Source organism: Porites lutea, chromosome 8, assembly GCF_958299795.1.
Source record: "Porites lutea chromosome 8, jaPorLute2.1, whole genome shotgun sequence".
Classification (NCBI taxonomy): Eukaryota; Metazoa; Cnidaria; class Anthozoa; order Scleractinia; family Poritidae; genus Porites; species Porites lutea.
In genome coordinates this window covers 31,576,970-31,592,193 of record NC_133208.1, presented here as the reverse complement: position 1 = coordinate 31,592,193, position 15,224 = coordinate 31,576,970, and the positions used below count along the sequence as shown (strand labels likewise).

At 38.8% G+C, this 15,224-nt stretch overlaps 1 pseudogene; it reads right to left on the bottom strand.

Annotated features, from left to right (window-relative positions):
- LOC140946813 (uncharacterized) overlaps positions 1 to 15,224 on the bottom strand; it is a 73,647-nt pseudogene that overhangs the window by 21,340 nt on the left and 37,083 nt on the right.

Sequence of the window (15,224 nt, the reverse complement as noted above, 5' to 3'; positions counted from 1 at the left end):
CAAAAGCCTAAAATATGTAGCTCCCTGATGTACAGTAACTGATTAAAATGAAATCTGTGAGATGGCTGTATGGCCCCTGCACACACAGTCACCCTGAACTAGACTAATAACAATACTGAAATAACTAGTAAAATTGAAAATCTGCGAGATGGCTGTATGGCCCCTGCTCACACAATCATCTTGAAATCATCCTGAATTATGTGAATAACTTTATGTAATAAAATGGGCCGGATGGCCCTGACTCATGCAGTGAGAATTCTGTATATGGCCATGTCACTGTCCATCTGTCTTCGTTGTGTAAACGCAAGTACCATATGGCATACTATACTCTTGCGAAGGAATTATGTGATGCAGCCCAGAGAGGACAAGCAAGGTAACAGAAACCAGACAGTTCATACCCAACTGCAGTGTATCAATATCCAGCATTAAGCCAAGGTTGCCTGTGCTGCCTAATTAGCTGTAGATGCCATATACTGAGGGAAGCAGCAGCTGGTCTTGCGTAGCCATGCACTATTAGATGCAACTCCTGGATAACTGATCAGCAGAACATGTACCACTACATGTATGTTGAATTGAATTGATGAGCTACAGAGAATGCAAAGTTACGTGTGTTGACTCTCTCAAGAGAGAACTCTACCCAAGATTCGCTTCATTGCAAACGCGTCCGTGAAAGGGAACTGCCTGCATATACCTTAGCACCTGCAATAAAATGAAAACAATAAAAACAACTTCTGTAAACAGGCTAGAATGTGCTACCATTAATAAACAATGCATAAACCATCAGTCAATCCATTAGGATCTCCAGAACAAACTGAATTAACAGTAAATTCTTCAAAAGAACCACAAAGTTAAAGTAATGATGTGATGTGGTGAGGGAAGCGTAAGCCTTTTGTCCCCTCACAACCAACATGGGACTATAATGTCCACACAAATCAAACCTTGGGAGCCAACAAAAACCAGAGATAAAATTAATCTAGCTGCATGTACCTCTAAACCAAAATAGTGGATTACACAATTAAAGAATAAAAAGTTGGCATCAAAGGCAAAAAATGAGAATGGTAAATTCAAACCAAATAATATTTGCATCAGTTTCCCTAGACACAAATACAAATGGAAATGAATCACATGTATACACATCCTGCAAACAAATCACATATGCAGTACAAACAAGAGCAACATGTGTCTACCACAACGAGGACCAAAGCCTCAAACTGAGGAACATAGCCTCAATAATATTACATAACAATGATGCGGAGGAAGCCTTAAGCTAAAATCCAAGGATAAAGTTTTGAAATAACCTATGAGGACAAAGCCTCAAAATAAATTATGAAGACAAAGCCCCAAAATAAAATAGGAGGATGAAGCCTCAATGTAAAATATGAGGACACAGCTTCACTGCAAATCTGAAGATGAAGCTTCAAAATAGAATAATTTATGAGGAGGACCTTATAATTGTTCTAAACCTGCAACGAAATAAATAGTATTGCAGTGCCCCAAACATTGATCACCCCTGAGGGAAGGAATATCACAGAGGCTCTACTAGTTAGCACCATCAAAAGGGGGTGGCTGATGCTCACACAACAAGTAAAAACATGGTGACTTGAATAGTTATCACCGTTCTAAACAGGGTGGCTAAAACAGTTAACACCCGTGAAAAAGCTAAGAACATGGTGGCTTGAACAGTTAGCACCGTAGAAAATAGGGTGGCTAAAACAGTTAACACCCATGACAGAACTAAAAATCTAAACAGGGTGGCTAAAACAGTTAACACCCGTGAAAAATCTTAGGGTGGCTAAAACAGTTAACACCCGTGAACAAGCTTAGGGTGGCTAAAACAGTTAACACCCATGACAGAACTAAAAATCTAAACAGGGTGGCTAAAACAGTTAACATCCGTGAAAAAGCTTGGGGTGGCTAAAACAGTTAACACCCGTGAAAAAGCTTAGGGTGGCTACAACAGTTAACACCCGTGAACAAGCTTAGGGTGGCTAAAGCAGTTAACACCCATGACAGAACTAAAAATCTAAACAGGGTGGCTAAAACAGTTAACACCCGTGAGAAAGCTTAGGGTGGCTAAAACAGTTAACACCCGTGAAAAAGCTTGGGGTGGCTAAAACAGTTAACACCCGTGAACAAGCTTAGGGTGGCTAAAACAGTTAACACCCATGACAGAACTAAAAATCTAAACAGGGTGACTAAAACAGTTAACACGCGTGAAAAAGCTTAGGGTGGCTAAAACAGTTAACACCCATGAAAAAGCTTAGGGTGGCTAAAACAGTTAACACCCAAGACAGAACTAAAAATCTAAACAGGGTGGCTAAAACAGTTAACACGCGTGAAAAAGCTAAGAACATGGTGGCTTGAACAGTTACCACCGTAGAAAATAGGGTGGCTAAAACAGTTAACACCCATGACAGAACTAAAAATAATGGTGGCTTGAACAGTAGCACCATAGACAATAGGGTGGCTCAAACCGTTAACACCTGTGAAAAAGCTAACAACATGGTGGCTTGAACAGTTAGCACCGTAAAAAATTGGGTGGCTCAAACAGTTAACACCCGTGAGAAAGCTACTAATATGGTGGCTTGAATATTTGGTGGCTTGAATATTTAGCACCATAGAAAATAGGGTGGCTCCAACAGTTAACAACCGTGAAATAACTACTCCCGTGGAGGAACAAATCCTCACAATGAAAAACACTGGCAACAGAATGTCGCCGACAGTGAGTAAAGGAAAACAACAGAACATGACGATACAACACGTAACATGACATTGAACAGCACACAATAACCCTAATAAAATTATGCTCATACCTCCGAGATAACTTTTAAGAATGGTTGCTATGTAATTTCTAAAACCTAGCAAATGCGTTGAGGGAATGGAACATAAAGTTTTAGCCGGTAGGGTTGGATAATGTATCTTTTTCTTTTTTTTTTTTTTTTGATAATAATTAAAGGTTACAAGTAAGCTGAGTCCAAAGGTCAAAAAGGCTCAAACGTGCAAAATTGTAACTTCAGAAGATCAATAATAAATTGCCTTTACATATCATAACACAGCTAAGATTATGAATGAAGGGATCCAATACTGGGCTGGTAAAAACCAATATTTCAAATTGAATATCGATCGAGTGATATTTTGCGCTAGTTGGCACCAGCGATACAACTAGCTGAAGTAGGAACACGAGGTACCACGAAGTATGAACAACGAACGAAATAGTATACACGCCAGTGTAACTGCCAACATTTAACTGGCCGATTGAACGAAGAATTCGATTTTATATTAGCATAAACGACCGTAACGTGTATCAATTCTTGCAATCAATAAGACGATCGTGTGCACGCACATCATATCAGATCTGTGCACATCAATACAGCACCGAGAGTAAGCGGTAAGCCATCTGGCAATAATCTAGTACTTATCTCAAAGAAGAGGTGATGCTCAGTAGATAAAACCCAAGAAGATCAAAGGAGACTGATAAATCACCAGCATCCTGCATCAAACCTGCCCACCGTCTAAAAATGTTTTCCAACTTTCTTGTTGCAGTGAGCAGAGAGGCCTTGTGCCTCGCTTTCATGTGTTAAAAACACAATATATAATGTCCCGGATGGTAGGAACGCCCCCTTCCCAGTAACTGGAGAAATGACACATTAATCAGTCACATTAAGCATAAAACCACTTATTTCTTTCAGAAATAAATTTCCTTCAGCATCGTTGCACATTAATTTCTGTCACGCGTACGTAGAGCCTTTCTGCCATGATACGCGCATCAAATGTCGTGGCATTTCCACTCGTAACTGACCCAGCTTAGCCTGAGAAAACAACCAACATTTCGTGACGCCACCACTGATTTCCCCTCGAAATGACGTCTGAGGAACGAGCGCTGAAATTCCATACTGATGACGTGTCACTACCCAGATCTGGGTAGTACTTCTGATTGGTTAAAAATTTGCTTTCACCAATCAGAAGTACTACCAAGATCTGGATAGTGACGAAAATCAAAATCCATTCCCGATGGGACCCGAAGTAGCTCTCTGTACGGTGGTGTACACGTGAAAGTTATGGAGTGAAATACCTTGTACAAAACTCTTTTTTCAAAGCTAAAACAAATAGTGCCTTATGAGTGAAATGTTTTTCGTTTTGGTCAAATCTTATTTAATTTCGCCCGTATGTTTGCAGCCTATCATGAAAAAATCTTTGTTCCTGCGTTTTTTTAAGGTCTCTATTGATCACTGACCTATTTTATAATCTTGAGTCTGGAAAAAGAAATTATTGTTTTGGAAAAAAGTCTGGAAAAGTCTTAAATTTATTTCCTGGTATCTATGCAAAGGATTAACGGCAGTCAAAAAAAAGGATCAGCTAGGGATTTTAGGAAGTAAAGTAGGGATGGCAAACGGACAGAAAAGAATTGTTAGCACCTATCCCATTGATTCCTAGGGGAACTTCGATGCGAACGCAGGCGTCTAGAGATTTATTGAATCACGTTTACGGTTAACGCCATTTTAAAACATGTTGCTAAGCTTTATCTTTATTTATCATTTAATGTTTATTTTTGCCACTCAAAAATAAAGACATACATGCCAGGTTTATAAGGATAATTTTCTCAGTTTTTATCTGTTGATTTCCTAACTTGTGTAATTGTAATACTTGAACCTGATGTTCCGACTTTGTCGTCAACGTAATTCTACGATTCCAAATCGACGGGAGTGATCGTGGCAGTAACTTTTATGAGACCAAATTTATGGATTCCAGTCGTTGAAAGGAAAATCGAGAGATTTAGAGTCGCGTTTACGGCAAACGGCAAACATTAGACCCAAAGTGACATTTTCGATTTCTTGAATTAGGAAATGAACAGGTACAAACTTTGCAAAATAATTGTTATGGATTAGACTGATCGACATGAAACTACTAACTGTTTTGTGCAGATACAACAACTGAATCGGCTTCTGACGAAAACTGCGCAAGGGTGGCGCAGTGGTGAGGGCTCTTGCCTCCCTTCCCCCGCGGGGGCGGGGTTACTCCCTATAATGGCCTTTGTGGGGAGGCTCCGACCGAAAGGGGTACCTTTTTCTTGCTTCAAGTATATGAAAGGATAGGTTTGTTGTTGGTTCTCTTGTTTGCCGATAGGTTTTTCTCTGGGTGCTCCGGTTTTCCCCTCTCTCCAAAAACCAACCTTTCCAAATTCCAATTCGGTCCGCAACGCACGGACTCGTTTAAGCGAGTTTTTAACAACTTCTAAGTGCTGCGTGGGAAAAAAAATTACAGATTACAATTTTAGTTATTTATTTTTTAAGACTGATACCTTGGTAACGTAAAAATTGACGTTGCCGTTTGACCTGAATGGATTCTAAATCTCTCTGATATTATAGGAAATATTTTTTGTCAAAGAGCAAATAGATAATTAAGGATAAACACAAATTTGCTTTGTCAATACTCTTTATTTTAAGAAACTTGGTGAGATTATTTACAGATTACAATCAAACCTCCATGTGCGACCTTCTCGGATACGCGACATGCTGTTCGAACTACTAATATTAGTTTTCCTACTCAAAGCACTTTTCTACTGAAAACTAGACCACCAAATCTTTGCATTTTAGGTGGATACTTAAAGCAAGTACTACTCTTCTATACTAACATACCAACCTATGCTCAGGCATGAACATTATACAATGAAATAACCTTTACTTTACAACTGGGCTAGTTTGGAGTTAGGACCAATTGGTTTCGCTAGGGTTTTATTTGAGTTAATTGAGTCGTCAAACCTTATTTCATAATGCAAGGTTGCAAAACTACTGCTTCTATGTTCACAAAAAGATTGGCTCTAAAATATATACAATTCTACTAAGCTATAAACATTGCAATGTTGTTTGCGTTGTAATCAAACATCAATTTCCGATAAAAAATCTCGTTTACATAAAAAGTATTTTTTAGTTGTAGCCTTCGGGACTAATTAAAGAAGTAAGTTTTTTTATACAAATTACCTAAAAAGACAGGGAAATAAGCTATAATCCTGATGTTATTCGTGTCGCTATTACAGTTTTATCATTGTTCGATCTACCGATGTACACTTTTACAAAGCTGGTGATTTGTGCTTTTGCAAGACATTTTAGAGATTAGAGTACTCAAGGTACCTCCTACACACACACACACAAAATAAAATTAGCGGGAAAAATAATTAAGTCGGCAAAGATGAACAGCTGGGCTAAGCAAGTCAGTTCTCTTTTAATTCTTTTAATTAATGTTCGTATGCTGCAGAGTTGACCCTTTACATTTTCCGCCAGGGACTACCTCATTGGAATTCTGAGGAAGGGCTGTTTCGTTATTCCATGGTGTCTCGTTAGTGTAACACCTGCAACAGTAATGTATAAGAAACATAAAAATTAATAAAACACATCTACTCATCACAAAAGACTCCAGCTGGGCTAAGTGGCATTTAGGTTCATTTTACATGGAAGAGGGATCCTCCGGCTTTATTGTGTCGGAAAAGGTTTACTTACTTTAGTTTATCTCACCGCTAAAACTTTCCAATCAATTGGCATCATAAATGAAATGCAGGGTGCACAGCTAAAATAGGTTTGAAACTTCTTGCCTTGATGACCTATGGAATCTCGGTCTTCCCTCTTTGGTCCAAGTTTAGAACCAGTGTACTACTGTACTTCAGTCAGTGTCCGCGAAAAGCCCCCTAGCCAGTTACGGTCAAGACTCCATACACAGTCCACAATTTGTAGTTTTCAGTATTTTCGATCAATTCTTAATCCCATTAATCCGATTATCTTTATATCAAACAAAAGCTACCTTGGCCTGTTTGGTTTGGATTCGTATCTGGAATTCTCTTCCCATTATATTCAGGAAGAAAAACGTTTGTCAGCAGACCCTCACGGTCATATTGAGCCGTAGCAAATAAAAGAATATTCAATTATTTGTGCCTCATATATCAGAAACTGAAAGAGAGAAAAGAATTAAATCATTCTGTGTTGCTGTAGGGATTCGGGGCTTTAGTTTTTTTTTTCTTTTTAAAATGCGAAGCCCCGCATATGCACGGGTTGTAATTTAGACTGATAAGTACAGAAGTGTGGTCGAATGTTAAAAAGCGGTTAATTGATGTTTTACCTCAGTCATAGTAAAAGCTAACTTCAGGTGTAGTCAATAATGTGGCTTTTAAGGGTAAATACTGCTTTCTATTTGGTATTTAAAAGTACCAAATGCACCCAAGTTGATAAAACTGTAATACAAAAGACTTGGCAGACTTCTTATGGCCCTAATTGTCAGAAAACAATTACCTTCACTTTTTTTCACCAAAGTGAAATGACACGTCATCCCCAATCAGCATGAAAGGTGCCCACTGCCTCACTTCTGAGAAACGGTTATTTCGCATCCACTTCATGGCCCGGTGAAGACATTCACTTGCACTTTTCCCTTGGACAAGGTTTTCGTAGAATCTTCCCATGAACTCCTCTGTTGCTCTGTCTTGTAAGGCCCACAATGCCACCAACACTGAGCGTGCACCCGATCCTAAGAATGCTCGAGCGATTCCAACAACGCCTTCTGTTTTGATCTGTCCACGTGCGGTATGGCAACAACTAAGGACCACCAGTTTGGCCGACAGTCTAACTTGTGAAATGTCGGTCATTGACAGTAATTAGTCTGCTTCATGTGGAGTCCCATTTTTGGAGTCAGGGGGGGTAAGAGCGATTTCTCCTCTTTCGGCATCACCATGAGCAGCGAAATGTACGAGACTCGCTGAGGGTATTCTCTGAAGAACTGCCTGCCTTGTTGCTTGTTCTCTTATTAAAAGGTGAGATTCAGGTAGTAGTCTTGCAATCATCTCTGCTTCCCCTTTCGCGCCAGGCAATGGACAGAGATACCTTGACTTTCCCTTGAAATACACATCCGTCACATTTGGCTCACCCACAATCAATGCACCAGTTTCGCTGTGAGAGTCCGCTGGACTGTCCAGAATGAGCTTGAGAGTAGTCAAAGAAGGGACAATTCGTATCCTGAAAGAACCTGATAAATAGCGGCTACTTTCATCATGTAATGCTGCAAACGGAACTTGGAAGAAGCAGTTATCAGGAACAACAATGATTTCAGATCCTTCTAGCGAGTCACTTACGGGAGCAATCAACATGTTGTAAACCTGAAGAAGTGTTGGTGGTTCAGGGTCTGTGTTTATTTCATCCTCATCTAAAAGGGGACGCAAGGATGAGAGACTATCTTCCAGATTTGATTCGTTTGTAAGTTGGTTGGCGAATGAAGAGAAGAGTGATCGGTCTTCGCATTGCTCTTGAGGTAAAACGTGAAATTTTCTTAATAAGCTTTCGTTTCCAAACAGGTCATACACAGAGATTTTGCAGTGCTTGCTATCATAGCTCTAACAAAGTTTCGTTCTTCGGAAAGCTACCGGTTTGCCTTGTTTCAAAACCCACAAAAATATATTGTGATTGTAGTCATAGGAAATGTATAGGCAGGTGCTGTTGCCATTTTTCTTAATTACTTCCTCGATGCCAACAAAGGATTGTGGGTGGATGGATATTTCTTTTTCAATGGAGTACTGATTTGACATAAGTTCTGCTAGAGCTCCGGCCCGTCCAAGTTCAGCAACGTGTAAAGCTTCATAAGGTTTCCCACTAAAACAACTCAATGAACAAAACAGCCGATAGGGAGACGCGTGTTCCTCAAAAAATGATATATTGCGGCTATCTTTGCTTCCTAGAGAAGAAAGCATTTTTTCGCAAATTTGAATGTTTGCCCAGAGATTCAAGGAGGCATCAGATGTGTTTCCTTTTGTTTCCACAGAAAACCAATTTAGGCACTCATAGGCTTCAAGTTGCAAATCGATGTTTCCAGTCCCCTTGTTAATTTGAATAGCATTCTCAAAATATTTTTGAGCCTTCGCGCATTCACCAACCTTAAATAGTAGCTTTCCCAGTGTTGTGTAGCTTGCCGCTTCTCCCTCTTTGTGGCCAATTTCTGTGTTGATAGTAAGTGCTTTATGAAGATATTCTTCAGCTTTGGCATATTCTCCGACACATCCAAACACATTTCCTAAGTTTTCGTAGCATAACGCTTCTCTGTTTCTGTCGCCAATTTCTGTATTGATGGTTAGTGCTTTATGAAGATATTCTTCAGCTTTGGCATATTCTCCGGTAGAGTGAAACACATTTCCTAGGTTTATGTAGCATGACGCTTCTCCGTTTCTGTCGCCGATTTCAGTGTAGAGGGTAAGTGCTTTATGAACATATTCTTCAGCTTTGCCATATTCACAGACAGATCCAAACACAGATCCCAGGGATCCGTAGCATGACGCTTTTCCGTCTTTGTCGCCAATTTCTGTGTTGATGGTAAGTGCTTTATGAAGATATTCTTCAGTTTTGGCATACTCTCCGACAGACTTAAACACTTTTCCTAGGTTTATGTAGCATGACGCTTCTCCGTTTCTGTCGCCAATTTCTGTGTTGATGGTAAGTGCTTTATGAAGATATTCTTCAGCTTTTTGCCATATTCTCCGATATATTCAAACACAACTGCCAGGTCTATGTAGCATGACGCTTCTCCGTTTCTGTCGCCAATTTCTGTGTTAATGATAAGTGCTTTATGAAGATATTCTTCAGCTTTGGCATAGTCTCCGATAGATCCAAACACAGATCCCAGGGCTCCGTAGCATGACGCTTCTCCGTGTTTGTCGCCAATTTCTGTGTTGATGATAAATGCTTTATGAAGATATTTTTCAGCTTTATTTAATTTCAGTTTGATATAAAATCCCCATCTGATTTCAAAATATTGTCTGCCCGAAAACTAAAGACGCTTTTCCAAAAATACAAGCTTCAGCTAACAACAGGTATTCGCGCTTGCATCGGCCACGTCTTGCGTAAATATATTTATAGAGAGCTTTTAAAAGATACCACGACGGAAACGTAGCATGGAAAAGTGAATTCATATTTTTTCAGTCTCTATCGTGATTATTCCAACTCGCTTACTTTGTCAAATGTAAGCGAACTCTTCTGGAGCTGAATTTCTTTCAACCATATCCAAGTTCATGAAGAGAATGAATTTTGTCATTGCTTGTTTGCGTCCATCACACTGACGTGAAATTAGACATTGTCACGGGTAGTCGTGCAGTTGCCGGCAAAGAAATGTACAAAAAAGCGTGATGCACGTGCAAAGTTGTTGTTTTACCTTGTCAAGCTATTGCTTATTTGGGTTTCTCGTCGCCGCCGCATCTTAAACTTCTTATTCTTTACGATACATTGTGATCCGTCAAAAACAGAATATTCGGGCCAAATTCAATTGCTCCTGCTGATAGCATCCCAAACGTTTTTTCGACTTATCGGTAGTTCCTTCGTTTCTGGTTAGGAAAGTAGAAAATAAAAGGTTCCCTTGCACGCACAAGCTTGGTGAACGAACCGGGCAAGTGTTTCGAGACAATAGCCGTTGTGTACGAACTCACGAAAAGAACTCAGGAGAAACTGTTCGCCGATTGGGCACAATAATACAAAGCATTTTTTTGCGCCCAATCAGGAGCCGGCATCCGCATGAATTTTTGGAAATAGTTCGGTGAGAGTCAGTACCGAGGGGCTCTTTCGCCCTTACCTGAAAACTTTTGTCGCGCACTTTCTCCCGACCCGACTGACTGCCCCTGGGTCTCCGAGGATAGGCATCAGATAACAAGAAAATTCACGCGCGTATTTCAGTAACATAGTCGCGAGAGCTCGCATATTACGTGGCTTTCTATTCTGTACTTGGTAAAGAAATTTATTTCTTTGCAAAAAGGAAGTCACTGTCCTCAAGAATAGCAATTTTCCAGCACACACTGAGCACAGCAATGTCAGGAATTTACGTGCTTCAACGGTCTACACAGTCTACACGGTCTACCGTCATATGAGATAAATATAATAATATATTGTATTTCTTACTGTTGCAGAATTGTAGACCGTGGATTGATGGTAGACCGTCAGAAAATGGAAACTAACATAACGCACAACTCAGCTCTAACGGACTTTAATAACCATCTTGTTTTCACCGTAGTAGATGAAAACAAAAACTGGACTGTTTCACTTTAACAGCGATGTTGAAAAATAAGGTCACGCGGTATACCGATTACATAACGCCATTGCATATCAAATGTCATTGCGTTACAAATATAGGGGTGAAAATGAAGGTTTGGCAGGTTTAATCGCAACTATAATACCTCCAAATACCAAGAAAAGGAAAATTATGCTGTGATTATGCATTCGCACTTCTCAGAGTTTAATGACAACGCCGAAACTTTAAGCTATGTCACCGTAGATAATTGCGCATGCGTTACAACAAAACTGAGGCAAAATTTAAAAGTCACTACATTCTTAAGTTAAGCCCCGTTTTAGGCAGTTTGCTATCAATGACGATGATGTATCGGCTGAGAGAAGCAACAGAAAGTGCCATTCTATTTATTCCTGTCGCTATAGTCTTCGTCTTGGGAATTTAAGACGTGAAAATCGCTTGTTGAAGTAAACCCTAAATGAAAACAACCAGTTGCAAAAGTAGTTGAGACTCTGTACCGTATTTTGGCATAAATGGCCTAGCCTGTCCATGATCTTGTGTTTGTCATCCCCCCTCCACCCCTTATCAAAGTTGCTAGCAATACAAGACCATTGCCCAAAACTTGGAGGAACAACTTTGAATGGGAGGGAGGAGGGGGGTCAGTATTATATCTCACAGACCTGTGACCAGGAGCGATTTGAAGCAAGAAAGGTCGTTTCTTCGTGGGAGTGTCTCAACATTTTTGCAACTGGTTGTAGGAACCAGTGAGATTTTGGCATTTAAACATGACATTCCTAAAGGTCAAACAAGAGCATTTTGAGATCACCATCTCGATTCTTCACGAATTTTTCGACGTTTATTACGGCTAAATATTTTCGTGCATGTGGGTGCTGCTTCAAGACATTTCTGACCTAATTCGGCTATCGCGAACGGTACAACGCACGTATTTCATAATTTGTGAGTTCTGTTTCACCTGCTTCAAGGTAGAGTATAAAAGATCATGTATTTTTTCAAAGTTATGTTAATGAAACTGATATTTAGATATGGACTTAAATTCGGAAGTACATGTGTGCGGCCAATAAATTGTGGTTTTAGAAGTTTAAAGGGCAGTTTATTTTTTTGTTTGAAAGCTGTACCGAGTAAGTTAATCCTGTAAAAAAGCTTTATTCTCTCGCTTACAAAGTTCAACAGACCTTCTTCGTTCCAGCAAAAAAACATGAATTAAGTGAACAACATGATACATGCTTGCTGCGTAATAGTTATTGAAACGTATTTTATTCAGTAACGATGCATAACTTAAGTAGAAACAATAGCGTTAGGGAATAAAAATTGGAAAAAGCTAGTTGACAAAATAATTAGGTATTGTTTTATTAAGTGAAATAACATGATATTAGTAGAAATATATTTCGACAGTTTGATAATGTTATGGGAAGTAAATAAATGTTAGGCTATCGACCATAACGTTGCATGAAGCATGATTTAATTGCAGATGTTGTAAAGCCGAGGTAATTTCTTAAAATCGTTTGAGCAAATTTTCCGGTAAACAATTTGCGTTTTTTCACGTACGAATTGTAAAAGGGAAAAAGTCCAACATCTTCACGTGCAGATTGTGTGCATGAGTTATTTTTTATAATCCTGCTTACTAGAATACTATGTGATAACTCGAATTCTCTCACGTGAGAACCACGAAAGGAGCAAAGTACAACACTTTAACGTGCAAACTGTAATAAGAGTAACAATGGTAACTTGAACAAATGAAGACCTCTTAAGCTTTGTAACTAGTGCCTTAAGTTAAGGCTTATAACACTTTTAGAATCAAGTCGTCAGAGTTAAAGACTGTTTCATTTTAAAGTGGAATCGCACTTGGCAACCTCGTGAATAATGATGACGCAACCAACTACAACAATGATGAAAATCGTGACATTTCTTAGCTATTTGGTATTCAACGATCTTATCTTAAGACACCATGAAGAAACCTTGAAACTTTTGAGTCTTCCCTCTAAGCAACGTTTGATGAGTTGATAATCATAGTACTTTAACAATTTGTTTATTTTGCACCAAATGTCCGAAGGAAAGACTAAGAAAAGTGAATCTGTAGTATGAGGATCGACTCAGCTGTGTGCACCGTTTCGCGTTTTCATTAATGTACAACAATACCAAATTTCCCACAAAAAATAGTCTACATTAAGGATTAAAACAGTAGATTGTTGATACGATTACACTAAAGCATTCAAAATAGCTCGTGCACGTTAAACGTGCCTATGTTAAGAAATTAAGGCTAACGTCTCCTCTCTGCGATATTATCAGTAGTATAGTAGAGATAAAATGAACCACTTTTGTGGAGAAATCGCATTCACTTGCGGAGGAATAAAGTAACGCTGATGACGTCATAACCCTTTGTCTTTATCCCATGAGTAAAACACCAATGAATTTCATTGAGATTAGGTCAAGCGCTGTGTTAGGTGACTCAACCCTTTGGACAGGTTTTCTGGTAATTTCTACGTCGATGGAGGCCAGTTGCTTTTTGTTTCTTGGCTAAAAACTAAGAACAGTATTCATTGGTTGATATATGGTGTCACTCAGTCGTTACGTAAAGATCTAAATGTTGTCAAGTTGTTTGACATTATCACCCTTCAACTTGCATTATTTATGGAAAGCTTCTTCCTCTCTAACGCTTTAAGAAAAACCTCAAGCTAATTGTTCTTAATACTACTAAAAATTGTAAAGTATTTTAACACCACAATTCATCTGGCTTTTCGTTGGTTTTTTTACTTTGACATCCTCAACTTTCTTTATTTTGTTTTTTTTAGTGTTGAGTGCGCATGCGCGCGTGTGTGTTTTGTGTTTGTGTGTGTGTGATATCTGACCCAAATGATTATAGATAAATCACCTAAGTATGGCTGCAACTTTTCTTTAGCTCCCATGGTTGTTTGGGGCAGCCTGTAATACTCGCCAGTATTACTGTATACTGTTGGGTACAAATAAAGTTGTTGTTGTTGTTGAAACTACGTCATCTTGTATGTCAAGCTTCGCACAAATCAGTCGGGTTAAACATGTTCTTGACCGTAACCAACTGGTGACAGTAATTAAATCCCTAGTCTTTAGCAAATTACTGTACTGTTCCACAGGGTGGTCGAACACCTCGAACAAAAATATCTGTAGACTACAGTCAGTGCAGAACTTTGCCGCGCGCATTATTACAGGTACCAGGAAATTTGATCATATAACCCCTGCACTAAGAGATCTACGTTGGTTTCCAATTAAACAAAAGCTGTTCTTCCGCGACGCTTTCATGGCATTTAAATGCATGACTGGTCAAGCTCCACATTACCTCAGCGATCAATTTACAACAAGAATTGCGGTCACCGGGCGCGTGACTCGAAGTTGCCAATTATTAAACATCCCCTTGTATAAGTCGAGTACCGGACAGAGAACATTCCACTACCGTATGGTGCACATTTGGAACAATCTAGACAGTACTCTTAAAACTGCAAAATCGATTTCTACTTTTAAATTTTATTTGAAAAATAAATTGATTACTGACTTTTTAAATAGCACGTTATGATAGTATTTTAGTATCTTACTAGTATCTTATTTTTTTCTTATAATTTTAACTTAAAAATATGCATATTGTGTAGTACGTAGTGAGAATATTTATTATTCGATTAACTCTTAAATAGGTATGTTTATATTGCTTTTGTTCACCGCACTCTTTCCTTTTTAATTGAATTGTTAACTACTTCTCTTATCTTAATTAGTAGTCACATTGTCACTGAAAAGCCCCACCAGGGGAGTGTCAATAAACTATTGTATTGTATTGTATTGATGCCCTGGTCAGAGTCGAGCTGTGACAGAACGTCAGAGTAAAACTTTTCTGAAGCCTGATTCTCCTCTGTGAGTTTGAATTTTAAATGTTTTAGGATGTAAAAAATTTAAAATTGAAAAACAAACCTGAAAGAAACTTGACGCTTGAAGGAGGCGATTGACGCGATATTGTGCCTGCTCGGCTTTTTTACTCCATATTTCAGTTTCTGTGAAATAAAATATTGATCATAATCAGGAGGACATTCACCGTGATTCTGTGGAGACTGAATGCAATTATCATGATTTTCGAGATTATATAATGACTGAAATTTTTGTAGAAATTACCCAATTTAAATAAAACAGTTTAAAATTATATAGAACAATTGCAACAATCATTGTTGTAC